At 47.4% G+C, this 23,033-nt stretch overlaps 1 long non-coding RNA gene across 2 annotated transcripts in view; it reads left to right on the top strand.

The window, feature by feature from the left end:
- Nucleotides 1-22,647, top strand: part of LOC101909778 (uncharacterized) — a 44,093-nt gene extending 21,446 nt beyond the window's left edge. The window contains exon 4 of one of the 2 annotated variants that reach the window (XR_809611.4): nucleotides 22,395-22,647. This is a non-coding gene — a long non-coding RNA (uncharacterized lncRNA). Of the gene's footprint in view, nucleotides 1-16,201; nucleotides 18,523-22,394 lie in introns of those variants that run through there. The other variant, XR_003037098.2, reaches the window with a different exon arrangement.
- The last annotated feature ends 386 nt before the right edge of the window (nucleotides 22,648-23,033 follow it).

Below are 23,033 nucleotides of genomic sequence, written 5' to 3'. Positions count from 1 at the left end.
TGAGGCAAGTGGGACAAATATTTCGATCTCTGCTTTGTAGAGGAAGAAACAGAGGGTCCAATGAGTTGGAATTTGTCCAAGATGACCCAACCAGTGATGGGGGTCAGGAGGCGTGGGTCTTCAGGCTTTTGGGGGAAGAGAGAGGAAGTGGAGGGCCAGGCATTAAACCTTGTCGGAGCTCCGGATGGCAGGGGGTTGGCAAGGCTCATCTTTAGCCAGTTGGGACCCCGTGCTTGCTCAATGCCAAGCAGACCACTGGGTGCTGTGGTTCAGAATGCTGGTTTCCACCCTTACTGGTGTCTGCAGCTTCCAGAAGACTCAGACAAAGGCCTCTGAAAAGCATCTGGTCAAGCTTTGCAAAGGGAGAAAGCTTATCCTCCCATTCCTGAAGCCCCGAAGTCAGGGATTTGATTATGCTTATCATGATCTCAGCTTCCACTGCTCCAAATGCGATTAGTTTTGTAATTAGTTAATGTCATTACCTGTCATCAAATCCAGACAACGTTGGGCTCCAAAACCTCCCGTGGCAGAGAAACCCACAAGCTGACATCTTTCCACTGCTCAACACAGAGTTTCTTTAATAATCCTGGCAACCGGCCCCTTCTTCCTAGACCACAGGTCCGAAAGTTAGGAGAAAGACGTACTTCTTGTATTTTTCTTAAAAGGCCATTTAAAATTCTTTGGTCCCTTTCCCCCAAACTTTTCTTCACTCCAAGCAAAGCATAAATATAATCTTTTCAACAACTCGTCTATGCTTTTCCATTTCTCTTCTTATATATGTCGGCTGTATTTTGCTCTGGGCAGAATGGTCAAAGTAAGAACTGGTTTACCGTAGGGAAACACCCTGTTAAGGACTATTTTTACCTTTTACAAAATGCTGCTTGTTACCTACTTGCTGTTAAGTCCTGGGCGAGTGGTTTTCTTCTTTGCTTCTCTGCAGTCATTCGGTAAATACTCTCTGAGTGCCCACTGTGTGTGGGCACTTGTGGGCACTTGGGACCCAGCAGGGGATAGACTGTATCCTGGTCCTCTGGGAGCTTAAAGTCTGGTGGGAAAAGAAGATGAAGGGAAAGTCAACTATGTGGGGGCTGGACATCTTCCGTGCACCCCTGCAGACCCCCCGTCCTTTTACACCCCTGTCATGTGGGAAGGGACAGCGGAAATGCTTCAGGAGCCTTTTTGCCCCCCCCCCCGGGGTTTGCCCCTAAACTGGGGAGCAGAATGGTAGGGTCAGTGTGATGATGGCTCCGTCCCCTCTTACGGCCTGAGGGTGACATGGTCGCTTTTCTGTTGGTTAGGAATCCATCCTCCCAAGGCTGCTTCCAGCCCAGGGTGATAACTGCTCATCCCGGGTTTGGTTTTCTAACCCCAAGGACCCTTCCATAAACAGACTGCTTATTAGGGTCTCTCCAGTCACCTGCTTGAAGGCTGCTCTTGTCCCCAGGGCACCCTGGGGTCAGAAGGCAGTGCTGTGGGACCCACCATCTCTTCCGTGCCCAGGGCACCACCTTGTCACCTGCACATTTTTGGATTAAAGGTCCACGGGTTTCAGGCTGTATTGTTCCCTGTGACTCAATGACTCATTCCTAAGGCATGTGATGGTCCTTCATCACTATACGTGTATCACTGTATGTGATGAAAGAAACACACCTACCTCCCCATGTGTCCTCTGACCCTGCTTGGCCAGCCCTCGGTGCCATCCGGATTCCAGGGGGCGATGAGGACCTGCCCGTCCACTGGCCAGTTCAGCAAGGCCTCAACAGCCTGCACGAATGCGTCCAGCACCTCAGTGTGGCCGTGGAGACCTTCCTCCACCCCCAGCCCTGCCTCCTGCCCTGCTGGGTGAGGCTTTATCTTTTTTTAAAGTTTGTCATTTTAATTTTTTATTGTCCTGCTGCTGCTGCTGAGTCGATCAGTCGTGTCCGACTCTGTGCGACTCCATAGACAGCAGCCCACTAGGCTCCTGCGTCCCTGGCATTCTCCAGGCAAGAACACTGGAGGGGGTTGCCATTTCCTTCTCCAATGCATGAAAGTGGAAAGTGAAAGTGAAGTAGTTATAAAAAAATGGATCTCTATGAAAAAACCATCGTTGTTGTTGTTCAGTCACTAACCAAGTTGTGTCCGACTCTTTGTGACCTCATGGACCGTAGCCCATCAAGCTCCTCTGTCCATGGGATTTTCCCAGGCAAGAATATTGGAGTGGGTTGCTGTTTCCTTCTGCAGGAGAATCTTCCCAACCCAGGGATCGAACTTGCTTCTCCTGCATTGGCAGGCAGATTCTTTACCACTGAGCCACCAGAGATGCTCCCCCCAAAAAACCATAGAGAACATAAAACACAGAAGTGAAGTTAAAAACTGTGTCTCGCTGACATACAGAAGCACCATGAACGTTTGGGATGTATTAAGGGGGCATTGTCTTTAGCTTGTGGGTGGGGGAACACTTTTATCTCTAGCCAGGCCACCTCTGCTGACCAGGGTCTGTCTTTTCTAAAGAAGGTTTATAGATTCTCAGGCTCTTCAGCCTGCCCAGTTCACACTGGCCTGAACTGTCCACTTCAGCCAAACCAAGTATTTTCCTTGTCTGGATTTAAGCTTTTGTTTGTATTTCGGGGAGTGAATCTGGGCTCTGAGCTCTGCAGTTCATGGCGTCGTCTCTTCTGGAAACAAGGTCCAAGGGCTCAGATGGCTGGGAGCACGCCCATCTAGGTGGGTGGTTTACATACTTAGGAAGCCCCGATGGATGCCATCCGGGCCAACTCTGCTGCTCTGCCCAAGGTTTTCAGGGTTACTCTGTACTTCCCCCCCAGGGACCTCAGGGTGTGTTAAAGCCACACCAGGATTTCCTGTGCAAAAAGCCCTTGAAATATGAAGTTCCCCATTCCTCCTGATGATAAAAGGGATGCAGAAAGAAAAAAAAAATAACAGCTTCGTTACCTGATGGTACTTATTAGTTAGCTTCTCACAGAAAGAGTGATGAGAGATTTCCTGTGGATTTTGGTTTATACTCTGGGGAATTTGTCTGCAAAAGCCATGGAGTGGCCCTTGCTCCTGTGGATGTGATTTTTGTCTGTGATAAATGAAACAAGGATAATGTTCTTCGTTGGGTGATGCACTCAAGAATCATTCAGTACAAGTTTCGATTTAAAGCTCTTCTAGTTTCCAACAGCTTATTAAAAAACACACTCCAGTCTGGCTAAAAAATATCCTCAGGAAACCAGGCTGGAAGAAGAGGGGGTGAGACAGGAATGAGCTATTTAGCTTTTCTTGGAAAATGGCATAGTTCTCGGAGGAATGAAAGGCCGAGCATTCCCTGGATTTTTCTCAGGCACACGTGCCAGTCTGCAAAGTGTTGAAACCCCAGACACAGAACCTGGATTGATTTCACTTTCAGTCACTCAGGTGTTGGTGGCACAGAATAAACACCACCCAGAATGCAGTACCTGGAATTACCAGAAGTTCCAGGGTGCAGCATCATTTTAGGCAACACTTTTGGCTTCTACCTTGGGATAGTAAGGCAGTCATTCCGTCCACATAAGCAGAAGATTTCACTCTGTAAAAAAGAAATCTGAAATCAACTGACATCTGGGACGAATCTGCTGAGGGAATTTATTGAGGTGGCCGAAATTTTGTTCAGGTTTTTCTGTAACTTCTGACTCTTTGCAACCCCATGGACTACAGCCCACCAGGCTCTTCTGTCCATAGGATTTCCCAGGCAAGAATACTGGAGTGGGTTGCCATTTCCTCCTCCAGGGGATCTTCCCGACCCAGGGATCAAACCTGGGTCTCCGGCATTGCAGGCAGATTCTTTACTGTCTGAGCCACCAGGGGAGCCCCCAAGATCTTTACCTACATGAGGTAGTTGAATTCTAATCATAGCCATGTGACAAGATGTTTTCACTCCCATTTTAAAGGTGAGCAAAATGAGTCTTAAGGATATTAATTTGCTCAAGATCACAGGGAAGGAAGCTGCTAAACTGGAATTGTCTTGGGGACATGGAAGCAGTCTCTTTGTCGTTGTTCAGTCACTAATTCGTGTTCAGCTCTTTGCAACCCCACGGGCTGTAGTATGACAGGCTTCCCTGTCCTTCACTATATCCTGGAGTTTGCTCAAACTAATATCCATGGAGTTGGTGATACCATCCAACCATCTCATCCTCTGTTGCCCTCTTTTCCTCCTACCCTCAATCTTTCCCAGCATCAGGGTCTTTTCCAATGACTCAGCTCTTTGCATCAGGTGGCCGAAGTATTGGAGCTTCAGTCCTTCCAATGAATATTCAGGGTTAATTTTCTTTAGGATGGCCTGGTCTGATCTCCTTGCAGTTCAAGGGACTCTCAAGAGTCTTCTCCAGCACCACAATTTGAAAGTATTTCCCTCCCTTTAAATTAGAGCACTGGGTTCTGGGGTTACCTGCTGTTTGCATATTCTTATGTGGTGAGTGAAGAGCTGAATGGGAAAATTTAGGTGTAAAAACAGAAATGCACCTGGATATTTTCTGAGCTTCAGAGCTGATAAGGAAGGGGAGGGAGGAGCAAGTTGGTGTCCCCTGCAGTGATGCCCCACAGCCTGAGGTCCTGCTGACCCTGCAGCTCCCCAGAGCTCTGTTACATGGCCGGGGATCCTTCGGGGTGGGTCACTGTCCTCTGATCAAAGACAGTTTGCACACGTGCTCTGTTCCCCATGGACAAGCTTCAGGATGTTTTCTGCTCAGAGAGGAGTCTAGGAACCTGCAGCAGATGGCTAGTTTTCTCCAAATTTGCCTTCCTTTCTCCCTGGATGCGAAGTCACTCATCTAGAGACTTTACTTCCCACCTTCCCCTCAGGACAAACCACTACATTTTTGCCATAAAATGGGGGCTGAAGTATTGTGAGCAGCCTCTGTTCCCTGCCTTCACTGGGCATCGCTTTCCTCCCCTCCCCATCTTTCTCCCCATGGACTGGAACCTGGATGGGCTGGGACCGCATTGAACCAAGCAGGTGCTCAGTGCCTGGCAGGACAGTGGAATGACAATAGGCAGAGAATCTGGATCTCTTCATCGCCATGTGAAACGGAGCATCCTGTCTGCCTGGACTGTCCACTCTAGAGAGTTATGGGAAAGAGAAAATGATTTGATCCTGTGAGCCACTGTATTTTGGGATCTGTTTAATCTAAGAGCTGAGATTTTTACCCCAAATAATATACAACATTACTGGGTGGGGAAGTAGAGCCTTGATTTCAAGTCAATACCTTGTCTTCCTTCAGGTTTTTCTTCTTTCCTTCCTTCCACAAATATTCATTGCTGTCGTTGTTTAGTCGTTCAGTCATGTCCGACTCTTTTGTGACTCCATGGACTGTGGCTCTCCAGGATCCTCTGTCCATGGGATTTCTCAGGCAAGATTCTGGAATGGGTTACCATGTCCTTCTCGAGGGGATCTTCCTGACCCAGGGATTGAACTCAAGTCTTCTGCATTGGCAAGTAGATTCTTTTACTGCCGAGCCACCAGGGAAGCCCTACAGATATTTACTGAGCACCTACTGTCTACCAGCAGTGTGCAAGTTACTGGTGATGCTAAGAGATCTGTGCCTGGATCTTCCTGGATTTTGCCTTCTTGTAGTGGAGATTGACCACAGCAAATAGATGGATGTTAAATTAAGACTATCCACTCACAGACTGAACTATGAAGGATGTAGCCTTGGGGCTGGGGAGAGAGAAATAGGAGAGAAAAAGCTACTTTAACTAGGACTGCTCTGTGCTGAGTGCTCAAGCAGTCAGGAAGCCAGGCATGCAGGCAGAGCAGAGTGTGTGCAAAGGCTCTGGGACAAGGAAGAATCTGAGCTTAAGGGACTGATAATGGGGGTGGAGGAGGGCAGAATGCACTAGAAGATGGGCCATACCCTTGGGGCTGGGGCTGGGTTTCACTCTCTGTGTCCTGGAAGCTGCTGAGTTCACAAGAAGTGTCTGTGTATGTGTGGGAGTCAGGTGGGGGAACAGATAAATCACCTGATTATTTTATGAGATCACTTCTGCTACTTTATGGATAAAGAACTTTGAAAAGACAAGAATCCCCACCATTACCACGGGCTGTTGTGGTCCTGGCAAGTGGTGGTTGAGAAAAGTTATTCAAAAAATCATGGAAGAATTTCTCTAGTGATGTAATATTTGAATTCCTTAAAAAAATATGCCCAAGCCAGTTGTTTGAAGAATTATGTTGCAAGAGAGTTTCTTTCTTCTTCTTCTTTTTTTTTTAAAGTCCTTATTGAATTCATTTCTGTTTCTGTTTTATGTTTTGATTTTCCGCTGCAAGACATGTGGGATCGTAGCTTACTGACCAGGGTTCGAACCCAGACCCCCTGCACTGGAAGGTAAAGTTTTAACCACTGGACCAGCAGAGAAGTGCTGCAGGAGTGTTTCTTGGACAATAGGCTGTCCAGTTGCAAGCAGGCTGGGAAAAGCTGGTCATGGTTCTGTGATGCTGTTCTCCTGATCACATTCATCGTTTGGGGTTGTGGGCGAGGCTGGAGGAAGGGGTTGGAGGAGCTGTGATGAGGTTTTCAAAAGCTTCTTAGGAGCCTGGTCTTTGGAATTTTTGCCTCTGGTTTAGAAACAGCAAAGGAGGAAATGGAAATGTTAATTTTTAAAAGCTTCCTGGACCACAGCAACCCATTTTTCTCAAGCAAGTGAAATCTGTGTGTAAGGACCATCCTTTCCTTCCAAAATTAATTTTTAAGTGCTATTTGACCTCTTAAAGATCGACATCCTGACTCCTTTAGAAATAACTCTGAACAAGTAAGTTATTTCAGGAAGGAGACGACACAGCTCCTGAACATGCTGGTGTCTATACAGTGACTATGGGGATTTTCTTTCGAAGATTTTCTTCTCTCCCCTGATTTACTGAGATAAATGGACATGATGTTGTGTAGGTTTAGGTTTACAGCGTGTGGATTTGATATACGTATATTGCAAATTTCTATGCTTTTTTTAAACACTGTCCTCAAAAATAGGAAATTGATTTCTCTCTTCTTAAATTCATTTTATTTTGTTTTATTTTATTTTGATTTCTGTTTCTTAGAGGGGTGATAGTCTGTGTTAAGTATACCATCAGACTCCTTTTGTGAGGTTTGTGTTTGCATATCTGAAACATCTAAAAAGAGAGGAAGTCCAGGTTTCAACTTCTGCACATCAGGAAATAGTTATGTGTCCCAGCCTGGCCTCGCGATGGGCTGGTGTGGCGGGTTGGCCTCCTTTCTCCCCACCCCCATCTTTCCCATCTCTCACCTCAAGGCATTTCTGAGGACTCGGAATATGCTTGACTGCCCCCGAGAGTGGCTGGCAGTCAGCATAGCTGCTCCATGGGAATCAGCCTTGGACCTGGGCTCTCCAGGGGGCAGGACAAGGGGCCAGGGAAGCGGGGGTCAAGCACACCTGGGTTTCCTATCCCCGAGTGCATCCCTGGGAGAGGCCTGGGGAGTCGGATCAGATGGGCTGGCTCAGAGCCTAAGCTGGGCTTCTCTGGGCCTGGGTCCCAGGACAGGGAAGGTTAATGAGATGGACATGGCAAACGCCGAGGGCTTCTGAGAAAGAAGAGCCTGCTCCTCACTGTCTCCTGAGATACACCGTCAGACCCCCCAGATGGGGACGGATGATTGAGCTCTCCTCCAGGAAGATCCGAGTGTTTTCATCAGACACTTCAGAAGTAGCCTTTATTCAGGGCTAGTCACCACTCAGCACAGAGCCACGAGTCAGGAATCAAGAAAACATCCCATTTTATTTTGTCTCTGACTTTGCATAAGCTTCACCCAACCCTTGTCACCTTTCCAAAAGCCAGGACTTCCCCAGCAGTCCAGTGGTTAAGACTTCACCTTCCGATGCAAGGGTGCAGGTTTCATCCTTGGTCAGGGAGCTAAGCTCTCACATGTCTCATGGCCAAAAAACCACAACATAAAACAGAAGCAATATTATAAAAAGTTCAATAAAGACTTTAAAAATGGTCCACATAAAAATTAATCTTGAAAACACCCCAGATATACAGGATTCCTATCTGGAAAGGATTGATCTTTTCATTCCAAGAAGAAGTTAAGTCTGTGTTGAACTGTGATAAAATGGACATAGTTAAGGATCAAAACCAAACAGAGCAGACAGATGAGAGTCTTCTTTGGTTGGAGGGTTTTTTTTGTAGAAAATACTCCTGAGAAAAGGCAAGATGGAAATGTGTACGTATATGTGTGTTTATGAGTATATTTTAAAACAATGAACTCTAAGTGGAAAGGAGAAAAGAAAGAAGAAATTTGGGTGAATCTATGAGATTGTCACAATTTATGAGAGTTTAAAAAGGCAACTGCTTTTTCAGGAGCCAATTCTTAATTTCCCACATAAAAGTATGGGAATTGAATGGTAAATCCTTCTCTGCTGACAAGACCCCTGAAAAGAGTTGGGAGAAAGAGTTACTGTTCCGTTTCCATTCATGTGTCTTGAAAGCCCGTGGCTGCGAAACTGCCCGGGACCCACAGAGGCCCGGGTTTCAAAGCTGCCCGATGACTTTTCAGAAATGATCTATTGTGGGGCTTTGTTTCGTCCGGGTCGCCCTCGTTTTGTTCTGCTCGGCCTGTATCACTCTTCTGCCGCTGCCATTAATCCACCCTGTCTCTCCTCCCCATTCAGAGACGCATTTTAACCCTGCCCCGCACAGGGCGCCGGCTTGAAAGGCTGAAAGGCTGAGCATCACTGCGGGTAGAGGGAAGGCAGGCGGGCGGGAGGGATGGAGGGATGGAGGGAGGGGACGGGGAGGTGAGGGGGAGGCAGGGGGCGGGGGGCCCTGGGCGCACAGGCTCACCTGGGGTGAGGGTGTCCAGGAAGCAAAGAACAGGGGAGCCTGTGGTATAAACCGGCTCTGTCTGTCTGCTGGGAGCTGGATGAGTTGAGAAAAAACCTTTTTTCTCACAGGGTCACCATCTGGCTAAGCTGCCTGCGCTGGGAACTCAAGCTCCTGGAGCCTGCAGCTGAGGCGGCCCTTATTTTTCTGTTTTGATTTGATGTCCTTGCTTGTAGTTACCAGGCTCCTTGTAGCTCGAGGGTTGTCAGACTGGGATAAGATGGCAAGAGATACAGTGATTCATATTAATAAAAAAGAAGAATTAAATCAGAAACCTATTGTTTAGTTAGTCCTCCTGGAGGTCTGATTATATTCAATTATATCCTAAGTAGAGGAGAAGCTGCATTTTTACCTCCTCCCATGCTGCTATGCTCCTATGCGCACCTCCTTTGCTGCACGCTGCTCATCTTTAACGGTGCACAGGGATCGTCCGAAAGCCCCAAAGGGTCCTGAGAGATGCTGGGTTATCAAGTAGAAACAAACATTCCCCAAGTGCCCTCTGCTTCACACCATCTGTGGTTCTGACGACACAGCCAGTGGGAGTCGGCAAGGGGCTCTGCTCCTCCCGGTCCTTCGGGGACCGCTGGCAATGGAGAGTCAGTCTCCACCTGGGCACCCATGATCCCCACGGACTGAAGAAGCCATCTTGCAAGGCTTTCACCACGGCAATGAAATCTCCAGCTCAGATGAGCCGTCCCCAGCACTTAGTCCAGAGGCTGCAGCCAACAGCCAGCCCTGGGGGTTTTGTCTCTAGGGCCCAGGAGAAGGAAGAGGCAAACCAGCCACCCGCCAGCCAGGACTATCCTGCATAAGCTCTCCGGGATGAGGGGAGGGGCATACCTGCCAAAACAAACAAACAAACATCAAAAAACAGAGCAGCAAAGTATATTCAAAATTTTGGTGGTGGTGGTTTAGTTGCTAAGTTGTGTCCAACTTTTTGTGACCCCATGGACTGTAGCCTGCCAGGCTCCTCTGTCCATGGGATTTCCCCAGGCAAGAATATTGGAGTGGGTTGCCATTTCCTTCTCCAAGGGAATCTTCCCAATTGAGGGGTTGAGTTTTGGTCTCCTGCATTGCAGGCAGATGCTTTCCTGACTGAGCTACCAGGGAAGCCCAAATGTTTTTATTGAATAATAAAGTCAAGGATTAATGATTTCAGGGCTTCCCAGGTGACTCTTGGACTTCCCAGGTGGGGCTAGTGGTAAAGAACCCACCTGCCAATGTAGGAGATGAGAGAGATTCAGGTTCAATCCCTGGGTTAGGAAGATCCTCTGGAGAAGGAAATGGCAACCCACTCCAGTATTCTTGCCTGGGAAATCTCATGGACAGAGGAACCTGGTGGGCTATAGTCCATGCTGAAGCTCCAATACTTTGGTTACCTGATATAAAGAGCTACACTTTGGAGAAGACTCTGATGCTTGGAAAGATCAAGGGCAGGAGGAGAAGGGTGCGACAGAGGATGAGATGGTTGGATGGCATCACCGACTCAGTGGACTTGAGTTTGAGCAAACTCCAGGAGATAGTGAAGGTCAGGGAATTGTGGCATGCTGCAGTCCACGGGGTCACAAAGAGTTGGACACGAGAACGACTGAACAATGAATGATTTGACGATAACATACTTCATCATAGCTCCCACTATCGTTTGGGCTGCATGGCCTCAGGCAAATCACTATCCCACGGGGCATCTATTTCATCCCAGACAGAGGTTCAGTGGGTCTGGATCTGTGGTTCTCAAACTCGAATGGGCTTTAGATCAGGGCAGGACTTAGTAAAGCATTAATGCAAGACCTCAGCTCTAGCATCTCTGATTCAGCAGGTTAGCGGAGGCAGGAGGCAGGACTCAGCATTTCTAACAAGTTTCCAAGTGATGCTAATGCTGCTGGTCCAGAGAACACACTTTCAGATGGTCTCTAGCTGAACTTGAGAGTCAGACATAGCCAGAAAACCCAGCCTTTCCTGCACGGGATGAGGTAGAATCCGCTGAGGGAGGTGACTGCTGGCGACAGTAGAATTTTCACGTGGAAATTTGACTGGAAAGCGATTCGTCGGAGCATCACTAACCTTTAACCTTTTCTGAGAGCGCATTTGCATGCTGGGTTGACACATTGCGTTTAAAGACACATCTCAATTACAATATGTGGTCCAGACGGCTGCCCTTGTGGGGACAGAGGCGGCCACTAAACTCTGAGCAATTACTTAAAATTAGACTTGTCAGATTTGTTTAGGTGACCAGGCAAGGACATACATTGACCCAGAGTCACTCTTCCTGGAGAGACATTCTAATGATTTTGTGTATCAGTCAAACTGTTCAAATACTAATGCCGTCTTCATGCTTTAATCACCATTCTAGTCAGATGTCATTTTTAGAAGCCCTTGGGGATTTGCATTCCTTAATGATTCTTCAATATCCAAACCAAGCATTCTTTAATTGGTGTAAATTGAGCAGTGTTCCAATGCAAACAAGGAGAGGGCACACTGATCAATGATGCTGTGCATGTCTGGCTATTGGAAAGCCATTGCTGTTAGATCAAGTAACAAATCCTCGGCTCCATCCGCCTTGGAGGAAAACCAGCTCGTGGAGCCGACAGATACTGTTGCTAGTTGTCATCATGATTTGGAAGCACTGAACAATTTGAGATCCCCACCCTCATCTTTTAGCAAAAGGGATCAAAAAATCCATCATAAAATGTTCTCTGTTCCAGTGTCAGAAACTGCATGCAGAATCTGCCTGCCAACGCAGGAGACACAAGAGACTTACATCCGATCCCTGTGTCGGGAAGATCCCCTGGAGGAGGAAACGGCAACCCACTCTGGTATTCTTGCCTGGGAAATCCCATGGATTGAGGGGCGTGGTGGGCTACAGTCCATGGGGTCGCAAAGAGTCGGACACAGCTGAGAATGCACACACTGTGAGTTCAGCGAGGAACAGTATCTCTATCTTCTGGCGGTTTGTGTCTGCCTCTCTGCCTCTATTTATAAATTGCAAACAATATACAATTCTTGTTAACTTGACAAGCCATCTTTTTCCATGATTTTTTTTTTTTTGGTCCCAATGGTACATGATCCATCTAATCATCCGAACCGTGGTCGGGAAACATGAAACAAGTGTTCATTCCCTGCTACCTCTAGTAAGATTGAAAAAACTCCAGGCTTTATACTCAAGAAACCCAGGACAAATCCTTCTCATAAATGTGTCAAGCCCACTTTTCACTCCTGTCTTTTTCCATCAGCTCTCTCAAATTGAGTATTTATTACTGGGGTGGGAAGAAAAGGCGGTAGCAGGCCCATTACAGCCCCCTCGGCTCAGGCCTGCCAGCCTCCTGCTCCTTCAGCTTGGCTTGGACACTACGGGTCTGGTGACTGCCTGTGTTCATTTTTAATCTATCTGGTTTTTGACAGAACGTGCCGGTTCTTGTGGGAGAGTCTCTCAAGTTGATTTAAGGTTGAGTTTTAAAGCGGTCCAGTGCTTCAGATGAGTGGTGAGGAGGAGTAAGAGGCTATTGGCATCCTTGACGACTGCACTTAGGAACTTGGATGTAGAGAGGAGCTTTGGGTGGCTCAGACGGTACAGAATCTGCCTGCAATGAAGGAGACCTAGGGTTGATCCCTGGTTAGGGGGAAGATCCCCTGGAGAAGGGAATGGCTAACCACTTCAATATCCTTGCCTGGAGAAGCTCATGGACAGAGGAGCCTGGCGGGATGATGTAATCCACATGCATTTCCCCAGAAGGTGTACTGATTCCCTTCTGATGCTCTCGCCAAAGGGATTTGAGGGTCTTGGGGGTAAACCTTATGCACATACCCTGGACTCCAGGGTTCACTTACAGGCTCGTCTGGAGGAATGAGACAGAACGACACCTGATAGCCACTTCCTGTGCCGGGAGGTCTCATTGACCAGAATATCACGCTCAGAACAAAAGCACATTCATGCCGGGGAAGCCAAAGGGGGTCAGCATTTCTTTATCTGCACCAACTTGGGAGGGTATCAAAGAGCAGGCTTGGAAAGGACTGTAGAAATAACCTGCCCCCCAACATCTTTGAGGTACCCCCAGGTCTTCAGTGCTGTGGCCCCCTGTCTTACATGTCTTGTTTCTGTCTCCCTTTCTTTTACACTGCCCCCTGCCTTTCTTCCGGAGAAGGCAATGGCACCCAACTCCAGTACTCTTGCTTGGAAAATCCCAGGGGCGGAGGAGCCTGGTAGGCTGCAGTCCATGGGGTCGCTAAGAGTTGGACACGACTGAGCGACTTCACTTTCACTTTTCACTTTCATGCATTGGAGAAGGAAATGGCAGCCCACTCCAGTGTTCTTGCCTGGAGAATCCCAGGGACGGGGGAGCCTGGTGGGCTGCCGTCTATGGGATCACAAAGAGTCGGACACGACTGAAGCGACTTAGCAGCAGCAGCAGCAGCAGCTGCCTTTCTTCAGCCCTGTGGCAGGCATAGAGAACTTGTTACTAAAATTCTTGGTTCCAGTTCTGGCTTCTTCCCTGAGCTTCTTCCCTTCACATGGCTTCTTTCCTGAGCTTCTTCCCTCTCTGGCTTCCCATTTCTTCATCCCTAAATGAAACAGTAGAATGAGATGAACCGTAAGATCCCTTTGGGGCTTCCCACATGGCTCAGTGCTAAAGAATCTGCTTGCCAATGCAGGAGACCAGGGTTCGATCCCCAGGTTGGGCAGATCCCCTGGAGGAGGAAATGGCAAGCCACTCCAGTATTCTTGTCTGGGAAATCCCATGGACAGAGGAGCCTGGTGGGCTACAGTCCATGGGGCCTCAAAGAATCTGACACGAGTGAGCAACTGAACAACAAGATCCCTTTGAGCTCCAACAGTTGAGGAATTATTTTCTCCAACGCCGGCCCACATGAAAGTCAAGGGAAGATGTACGCGTCTTCGAGCCCCTGGTCTGACTGTTTTTCACGGAAACAAACAACGAAACCAGCACTTCTCAAACTTGCATGTGCATTCAAACTGCCTGGGGTTGGTGTCTGGCTCAGGGGGTCTGGGGTGGGGGCTGGGGTTCTGTTTCCCTGGCTGCTCTCAGTGGATGGGAGCCAGACTGAGTAATGAGGCCTCAGACCAGAAGCTAAGTGAGGGCCAGGGCTTGTCTGCTCTGCTCACCGGTGGCCCCCACACAGCCTGGCTCAGAGTGCACAATGGCCCGAGGTTTGGACACGTGCATCCTGGGGGGAGGTGTTCAGAGCGAAGTCTGAGCCGTGGCCCGCTGGTTCCTGAGCCATGTCGCAGCTTCACATCCCTGCTTTACTTTCTATGGGACTGAAAGGTTTCAGTTGCAGGCTTGGCCCCCGTCTCACTGGGCGTCATACGGGGGTAGGCGCAGGGGACGGGCAGAGACTGGGGGAGGTGCTGGAGGGGAGAAGCAGGGGACCCTGCCCCCTGCATCCTGGCTCCCAGCCCACTGCCCAGGGCCACTGCTCTCAAGCTTATACTTTGTCTCCTTTCTTTTCCCCTTTGGTTGTTCCTCTTTTTTAAAACTTTATTTTGTATTGGGGCATAGCCGATTAACAATGTTGTTTCGGGAGAAAAGGGAAGGGACTCAGCCATACATATACATGTATCCATTCTCCCCCAAGCCCCCTTCCCGTCCAGGCTGCCATGTAACATTGAGCAGAGCTCCCTTTGCTATACAGTCTGTTTTTGTTGGTACTTATTTATTTTTACTTGCTAGAGACATTACATTGAACATTACAGCAATTAAGACTTGAAGCATATAAATCTATGTGTTTGGAAACACGGGCTTCAGTTCGTGTGTGCATGTGTATATGTGTGTGGGCAGACATACGTGTATGTGTGTGCATGCACACATGCGTGTATGTGTATGTGTGTATATGTGCATGTGTGTCTGAATGTAAGGTCCTTGGAGAGCATTTTATCCAGTGGAGGATGCGGGCACACCCCATGTCCCCTTTAAGACAGACTTAGGGTATGAATAAACCAAGTAAGGACATGAACTCTCTCTCCTGAAGGACAGACCCTTTCTACGTGTAGCCCACTTTTTCTTCCGAAAGAAGTAGCTCCGGGTACCGAGGCCAAAGGAAAAGGCACAGATGAGCCTGATCAAAGTCGCCGTTTGGCAAGTAATTCTCCAAGCACCACTCGACACTTTGGAGGTGCTTGCCGTCATTTGCCTGTCTTTCTGGGACTTGTCTGCCTCTTCTGTCCGTTTGTGAGCAAAGGGCTTCCCTGGTGGCTCAGACAGTAAAGTATGCCTGCCATGTAGGAGACCTGGGTTCGATCCCTGGGTGGGGAAGATGCCCTGGAAAAAGGAATGACTACCCGTTCCAGTATTCTTGCCTGGAGAATCCCATGGACAGAGGAGCCTGTCGGGCTACAGTTCAGGGAGTTGCAAAGAATCGGACATGACTGAGCGCCTAACTTTTTTACTTTCTGCTCCTTTGTAATCTGTTCCACCTGGTAAGTCCGCCCCTGCTTGCCTAGCTCCCTCTGTATTTTGATTTCTCCTCTCCTGCCATCCTGCTGGTTTGGTTCAAAAGGCAATGGGTGTCCCCTAAAGCATGGTGTTCTTGGTCCTACTCTTAAATACAGGAGTTTATTAAAGGGTGGATCGACAGGCTTTCTGGACTATTTGCCCTAATCACTAAAATATTTTGAACACAAACTCCCAATATACACTTGGCAATTTATTATTTGTTATTTCTTGTGCACAGATACCATTGATGATATAGATGATGCTATGCTATGCTAAGTCACTTCAGTCGTGTCCGTCTCTTAGTGACCCCATGGACTGCAGCCTACCAGGCTCCCCCGTCCCCGGGATTCTCCAGGCAAGAACACTGGAGTGGGCTACCATTTCCTTCTCCAATGCATGAAAGTGAAAAGTGAAGGTGAAGTTGCTCAGTTGTATCCGACTCTTAGTGACCCCATGGACTGCAGCCTACCAGGCTCCTCCGTCCATGGGATTTTCCAGGCAAGAGTACTGGAGTGGGGTGCCATTGCCTTCTCCGGATATAGATGATATATATCATAAAATAAAAATGTGAAAATTCAAAATGATGAGTATGTTAAAGAGATGTAGACTTTCTAATGGAGAAGGAAATGGCAACCCATTCCAGTGTTCTTGCCTGGAGAATCCCAGGGACGGGGGAGCCTGGTAGGCTGCAGTCCATGGGGTCGCACAGAGTCGGACACGACTGAAGCGACATAGCAGCAGCAGCAGCAGCAGCAGACTTTCTAATATTTTCTTCCCATGTCCCACACAGTCCCTTTGGTGACCATAGACAAGACGTGGAAAAGACTTTTCCAGTCTAACTTTAGGGGCCCCAAGGATGCTACAAACTGCTTGCCCCTTCTCAAGGCAGCCCTTCCTTCCACAGCCACCTGTCACCGCAGCCGCCGGCTGGCCTCCTGGGAACCACAGGGTGGAAGTCGCTGCTGCAGTGACCTGAGCTGTTTCCTTCCACCCCTTCCCTGGCTCGCAGGTCTCAGTGCAGCTCTTGGAGCCATAGCTGTGTCCTCTATGTTCCCTTTCTTGGGGAGCACCCATCCTCGGCCAGCTGACGAGCCCTTCACCCTGTGGGAAGCTCTGGCCTCTCTCTGCTGCCTGTGGGCCAAGCCGTGTTTGGACTTGGATATTGGCCTTCCAACTGTACAAACACCTGCTTGTTATCACCAAGGGTGGATGGTCTTCTAGGATTGGTCCAAGGTCTCAACTCTTGAAAGGCACAGAGAAGCAAGGATGGAAGACACACAGCATGGACTGTGTCTGTGTGACAGAGCGGAGCCTAGCAGACGGGTGCCTCCAAGATGCAAGTTCCTAGGAGTGGAGGTGCCCTGACCAACCTCCATACGCAGCATCTGGAGCCACGGCCGTTCAGAGGATAGGCTGAATGAATGAATGGGGTATGACATGCATTTGGCCTTCACTTGCTGATAATTGGGAAGCTTCTTCCACCACTTGCTTTGGTTTGGGATCTGACAACACTCTGTCATCCTCACTCAGGTTGTGTCCCGTCCAAACCGGGAAGATGAGACTCAGCTTCTGAGTATAATCTCAGTGATTAATTCAGATGGGAAACTGTGAGCTTAGGGCAAGAAATGTCCTTCTGTGGTTTCCAGCATCTCCTCTGTCCCGTGGCCTTGGAGCCTCCATAGTCCGCAGTGCGAGGCCTGGCTTCTTTCTAGAAATTGATTTCAACATCATACTTTTTTTTTTCCTTCTGTCTCCAGAAATTTTTTTCCTGGCCAGCTTTTTAAAACCCTTGGCCTCAAAATCTTAGTTCCCCACATTCGGCTCCCCCACCTCTCCCCACAAACAAACTGTTACTCGCTCTGGGCTTTCTTTCCAGTGCAACCATCTCTGCTTTGTAAAAGCAATGACAAATTAAACAATTAAACAAAAACTGTATGATTCCATTTATTTATTAATTGAATTATAGTTGATTTACAATATTGTGTTAATTACTGTTATACAGCAAAGGGATTCAAATGTATATGTCTGAATATCTATCTATATACATACATACACATGCTTTTTTTTCAATGTTCTTTTCCATTATGGTTCAATCATAAGATTTTTTAAAAGTCTTTACTGAATTTGTTACAATATTGTTACTGTTTCGGTTTTCGGCCTTGGGCATGTGGGATCTTAGTTCCCTGATCAGGGATCGAACCCTCCCCCCATGCTTTGAAAGGCAAAGTCTTAACCACTGGACCAGCAGAGAAGTCCTTAGCATAGGATATTGGATACAGTTCTCTTTGCTGTACAGTGGGATCTTGTCGTTTAACAGTTTTTTTTTTTTTGTAGTAAAAAAGTACAACATACAATTTATCATCTTTACCGTTTTTACTTGTACAGTTCAGTAGCATTGAGCATACTCATATTGTTGTGAAAAAGAGCTTCAGAAGTTGCAAATCTGAAAGTCTATCCCCGTGAAAGGACAACTCCACTTTTCTCCCTTGCCCAGACGTCTGGTACCACTTTCTCTTGTTGAGTTCGGTTGGTCTAGATACCTCCTAGGAGTGGAATCATACAATATTTGTCTTTCTGTGACTGGCTTGTTTCACTTAGTGTCATGTCTTCCGGTTTCATCTACATTGTATAGTATCTTATGGGCTTTACTTGCTTATAGAGTTGAATAATATATAATTGTATGTACACACTGTGTTTTCTTTATCTATTCATTTTTGATGGACATTTGGGTTTCTTCTACCTCTTGCTGCTGCTGCTGTTCAGTTGCTCAGTCGTATATGACTTTTTGTGACCCCACTGACTGCAGCCCACCAGGCCCCCCTATCCATGGGATTTCCCAGACAAGAATACTGGAATGGGTTGCCATTTCCTCCTCCAGGGGGTCTTCCCGACCCAGGGATCGAACCCAGGTCTCCTGCATCTCTTCCGTTGCAGGAGGATTCTTCCTGCTGAGTCACTGGGGAAGCCCCTATTTTAGTTACATAGTACAGGGATTTTAATGAAAATGACACATTGAAAAGAAGAGATTTACTTAAAGCTTTCTATTGGAGTGCCATGAAGACAGCTGAAAAAAAAAAAAGCAGTTTGGACATTTTCTAATTATAGGTAATTGGCAATTGAATTTTATTAATTTTTTTTGAGTTTTTTTCATGCCAAAAGCTTTTCCCCTTATTAAAGTAATAAACAAGTGTCTGCCTAAAGCGATTATTTTATGGGTCAAATAGCTCCATCTTTGTACCAGTAGCATAAAATTCTGGTTTTAATAATTCAACATTATGGGGCCTATCTAGAATTTCTTATGGGAAACACACAGAAATCTAGGATCTTACAAAATGATTTATCTTTCATTCATGTTTTAATCCTACTTTTAATAAAACTTGAATGTTAGTAGATACAGCTGGTACCTCGAAGCCCTGGTCAGTAGGTAATAAGTAGGTTATCATTATCCACAGCATTAGAAGGGCTTCCATGGTGACTCAGTGGTAAAGAATCTGGCTGCAATGCAGGAGACCTGGATTTGACCCCTGGGTTGGGAAGATCCCCTGGAGGAGGGCATGGCAACCTACTCCAGTATTCTTGCCTGGAGAATCCCATGGACGGAGGAGCCTGGTGGGCTATGGTCCATGGGGTCTCCAAGAGTTGGACATGACTGAGTGACTAAGCAGAAGCAGCCCAGAACTAGAAACTCCTTAAAAATGAAATATGCGGGGCAGCCCCCAATGTTTTCTCTTCTGAAACTGCAAAGCAAATAGGAATTGCCTGAGCCTCTGAGGCATCCCACTGAATCCATCTAGTCCCTCAGGTCCTTAGACCATGGCTGGGGTCTCCTGAGGCCCTAAGGAGCTTCAAGCATGACATCCCCTGTCAGAAGATTACTGTACGCCTTCTTTTATGCAGCTGAGCCATCAGAGTGTCACATTTACCTCTAACATCTCTGCTTTGTGGTTTTAAAAACCCCACACAAGAATTCTTCTGAAATAGATCTGTCAAGACTCTGAGCTTGGGCTCTCTGATTCCCCAGAGCTATTTGTGGATGGTTCATCTCTCTCAGGGTGAGAGGTTCTGTCTTACTTCACTTGAGGTTCAAGTTTTCCCTGACAACAGACGGTGTGATCATCGCCACTGTGATCTCCTTAAAGGAATAGATGGGATGTAAGAGAAGCAGAAGGGCAAACTGTAAGTATGATCACCTGCCCGACATCACTCATATGCAGAATCTAAAAAGAAACAAACGAACTTATTTATGAAACAGAAACAGATGCACAGACTTAGAGAAAGAACTTATGGTTACCATAAGTGACCATAAGGGTGGGCGGGGAGGGTAGGGGGTTTGGGATGGACACATACACATTGCTGTGTTTAAAGTGGATAACCAACAAGGACCTCCTGTAGAGCAGTGGGAACTCTGCTCAACGTTATGTCGCAGCCTGGATGGGAGGGCAGTGTGGGAGAGAATGGATACATGTGTATGTATGGCTGAGTCCCTTTGCTGTCCATCTGAAACTATCACAATATTGTTAATTGGCTATACTCCAGTGGGTTTCCCAGGTGGCACTAGAGGTCAATACAGAAGACTAAAGGGATGCAGTTTCTATTGTGAAGATCCCTGGAGGAGGGCCTGGTACCCCACTCCAGTATTCTTACCTGGAGAATCCCTTGGACAGAGGAACCTGGTGGACCACAGTCCATAGTGTCACAAAGAGTCAGACACGACTGAAGCGACTTAGCATGCATTCAGAACATAAAATAAGAAGTTAAAAAAAAGAGAAGTAGAAGGACAAACTAAAATATATAGGTGTGATCAGAGGGGGAAAAAACAAGCCAGTATATGAAGTATTATAAGAGTAACATGAATTTTAAAAGTTACACGGAAGGGTAGTAACAAAGGCTTGTTGTTCCTGATGACTTCAGGGTCATGCTGCTCAGAAAGAGGAAGCGGGGGATGTGTGGGCCCACGTGGAGAACCCCGGAAGCCCTTGTCATGCTCTTGCCCAATATCCATTCAATCGGCCCCATCCTTAAGGATTTCTGTACACAGAGGGTGGAGTGAGTGAGGGTGGTCAGCTCCCTGCCGCCTCTGGAACACTGTCTACACGTCCCCTGACCATTACTGTCTGGAAGAGAGCATAAAGCCAGCAGAGAAAGGCTTGCTCCATCACCTGTCAACTCACCCAATTCCGGAACTGGTTGAATGTCCTGGAGGGACAGGTGGGTGGACATCCTGGCATCTCCCTCATCTCTTTCCTGGCAGCTGGGCTCCCCAAATGCAGATGTGGGGCCACCCCCTCTGCTCTGCTGGAAGGGAACGGCTGGCGAGGGTTCTCTGGAGGCTGGACGAGACCATCAGGCTTAGCATACTGGCCTGATGAGATGTTGAAATATTTATTTTTTTGAAGTTCAAAAGTCCTTGTCATGCCCAGGCTGAAGTCTGTGGACATGAGAGGAATTCTTAATCAGAGGGGGCCTACTTCCACTTACTGATGACCTTGGCGTGCAGCAGGCAGAAGGCAAGCGGTGATCTCTGCCTTGCTCTGCCGAGTGGTTTTTTTCCCCTAATAAAACAGAAAGTCTGGGAAACAAAAGAAAGCAATCCAAAACACTCACCTGTTCGGTGGTCTCTCATCAGTGCTTGTATGAAATATTTTCTCATGTGGGTGAAAACAGAAGCAAATAACTTTGCCGTTTTACTTTTTTTTTTGTTTGTTTTTATTAAAAAATATTTGTCTGGGGGCTGCAGTGGGTCTTCTTTGCTGCACACAGGATTCCTCTAGTTGTGGCCAGTGGGGGCTACTCTGTAGTTGTGGGGCGTGGGCTTCTTGTTGCGGCGGCTTCTCTTGTGCAGCATGGACTCCAGAGCACAGTCGCTCTGCAGCATGTGGGATCTTCCCGGACCAGGGTTTGCATATATGTCCTCTGCACTGGCAGGCGGATTCTTAACCTCTGGGCCACCAGGGAAGTCCCAACTTTGCTATTTTCAAGTAGCCTTTTTGTAAGAATCATGTTTAATCTTAAAGATGCTTGTTTCTTAATTCTTTTGAGCATCTACTCAAAGCAAAGGAAGAATTGTGGAATTATTCAGATAATTCAGACACAAATGCCGGTTTTCCTTTAAACGTGTAGACAGTGGGAGAAAAGTGTAGCTACATCTGCCGTGTGTGTTTGGAATACTCTTTTGGCCTTACCATCAAGCCAAGTCGCCCATCGGTGGAAACACATTCGTTATCTGTCATAAAAATGGGCCTCAGCTTTCGGCCCAAAGTGAACAACTGTTTGTCTTTGGTGTTCACAGTAGTGAGTAATTTGGTATTTACACGCTTCGATCCATCACAGTCAACACTGATCGCAGAGAAAGATGGAGGTCCCCATCTGGGTATAAGGTGACTCCTGCTTTCGGGCCTCTCTACCTGTCCAGTTTCAGTACCTCTGTTCCCCAAGGGACCCCGTGGTGCAGGGAAACCTCCTCTGTGTTCTCACACCCGGCTGGATCACTGCCTCCTCCCTCTCCTCCTCCCAGGCTTTATATCAACTATGCACTCCTGACCGTCTCCTGACTGCTCCTCGGACAGCAGCCTTCCTGTGTCCTCAGGGGAGCCCCCTCCATCCGCATGTCCTCCTTGCCCCCTTTCTGACTCATCCACCTTCTACCCTATCCTGTGCTGAGAAGGGCATCTCTCCTTTGGGCTCTCATTTCCTCCTCTTCACGTCTCTAAAGGCCCACCTTTTTCTTTCAAGGGCACAGATATTCACAGAGAGACTCAACTGTGATTGGTCCCTGCTGGGATGGTGAGAAAATGCAGTTCCAGCGCTCGTGGGGCTTACATTCTAGTGGAGGAGAAAGTAACAATCAGGCATATAAAAGGATACCAGGTGGAGTGGTTACAAAAATATGCAGGGGTTTTCCTGTCTGACTTTCCCAGCACTCTGTGAATCCTGAGAGCAGGTCCTGGGGGACCCAGCAAAGAGTGTTCTCGAGGCGGTAGCTTAGGAAGGAATGAACAGTTACAAGGAGTGTTCACTGGACGTCTGACCATCATCCCAGTCTTTCCAGCACTGGAGGATGTAAAAGGAATAAGAGCTAATTTTACTTGTCTTTCCAGATGGAACATTTTCTCTCCTCGAAGAACATCTCGGTGGCATTTTCAGAGATGAAATGAAGTCTTCCCTCTGATTGGAAAATCAGTGTTGGTTCATACAGACAGGCACATCCCTACAAATGTCTTTTGTCTGCCGATGACGCACCACTTATGTCAGTTGCCTGCCAGATACGTGGAAAATGACGGTTCTGTACTATAGGTTTTCATTCCTATTAAATGCTATGGCATGTGATCTTGAACAAACGTTTGTAGTCAATGTTTGATCAAAAGCCCGATTCGATCAAGTAAATAAAGCATTAGAAAAAATAATTTCCTTCCTTTTGCTAAACGAAACCCATTAAGATGCTAACACAAGTGGCTCAAGACAAGGGGCTTTGAAAACAACAAAACGAGTGAGACCCATCGCACATTTGCATTCGGAAATTAATTGTTGCCCTAATTACTTGCTGGTAGAAGCATAAATTAAGCAAATATAACTTAGAGGACGGAGAAGGCAATGGCACCCCATTCCAGTACTCTTGCCTGGAAAATCCCATGGACTGAGGTGCCTGGTAGGCTGCAGTCCATGGGGTCGCTAAGAGTTGGACATGACTGAGCGACTTCACTTTCACTTTTCACTTTCATACAATTGGAGAAGGAAAT

Source organism: Bos taurus, chromosome 11 (assembly GCF_002263795.3).
Source record: "Bos taurus isolate L1 Dominette 01449 registration number 42190680 breed Hereford chromosome 11, ARS-UCD2.0, whole genome shotgun sequence".
In the NCBI taxonomy this organism is placed as follows: domain Eukaryota; kingdom Metazoa; phylum Chordata; class Mammalia; order Artiodactyla; family Bovidae; genus Bos; species Bos taurus.
Note: the sequence above shows the minus strand (reverse complement) of the source record. Positions and strands in the feature narration are given on the sequence as shown.